This window comes from Meles meles, chromosome 9 (assembly GCF_922984935.1).
Source record: "Meles meles chromosome 9, mMelMel3.1 paternal haplotype, whole genome shotgun sequence".
In the NCBI taxonomy this organism is placed as follows: domain Eukaryota; kingdom Metazoa; phylum Chordata; class Mammalia; order Carnivora; family Mustelidae; genus Meles; species Meles meles.
This window is the reverse complement of record NC_060074.1, coordinates 11,257,006-11,257,796: the sequence shown is the minus strand read 5'-3', so window position 1 is coordinate 11,257,796 and position 791 is coordinate 11,257,006. Positions and strand designations below refer to the sequence as shown.

The following is a 791-nucleotide window of genomic DNA, read 5'->3' as shown; positions in this document are numbered from 1 at the left end:
CAGATATGGAACAAAATATTCTTAAAAATCTACATATTAAAAAAGTACTTAAAACCCACTTAATAAGTAAGAAGAAAGTTCCAAGCTATGGCTATTGTGGGGATGATTAAGCCTATGCATAATTTGAGTTCACAGTTCACACTATCCTTCTAAACTCTTTTTTTTTTCCCATATAGCATTACATAACCATTTTTATTACATGTGTTTCTAGGCACTTCCCTAATTGCATTACAGAATGGCTATTCCATTCATTTCCAGGAAAAAGAAAAGAAAACAAAACAAAATCAACAAGAATCTTCCCAAGTAGGGTGTCTGTGACATTCTTAAATCCATTTTTATTACACGTGTTTTAAAAAATTCTTAAAATATGGAATGGTGCTCCAATTTGCATGTCATCCTTGTTCAGGGACCAGGCTAATCGCCTTCATTCGTCCCAGTTTTAGTATAATGTGCTGCTGCTGGGAGCACCCTAACCCCCAAACTTTCTGAACTCATCAAACCCAATATATATTTGACAAACCACCTTTAATTTTTCCCATCCATGTTTCAGGAATTTAAATATTTCTAACTTTTTCCACTGAATTCATAAAAATTTTGTTTTTTAGGAGTTGATATCCAAAAGAGCATAGAAATTTCTGAAGTCTCTTTCCCTCTTTGAGAAAGGAAGTGTGCTTTAAATGAAGTTTAAAAAGAGTTTCATTCTGAAAGAATTTAAAATCAGTTCTATATTCATTATCTAGAAGACTCGCAACATCAACTGTCTTGACCTTGGCTTGTGTGTCATTGTTTAA

General features: G+C 32.9%; 1 non-coding gene across 1 annotated transcript; it reads right to left on the bottom strand.

Annotated features, from left to right (window-relative positions):
• Positions 1-361: 361 nt before the first annotated feature.
• On the bottom strand, positions 362-468 carry LOC123951272. The gene has a single exon (XR_006820416.1). It is a non-coding gene; the product is annotated as a U6 spliceosomal RNA (small nuclear RNA).
• Positions 469-791: the final 323 nt, after the last annotated feature.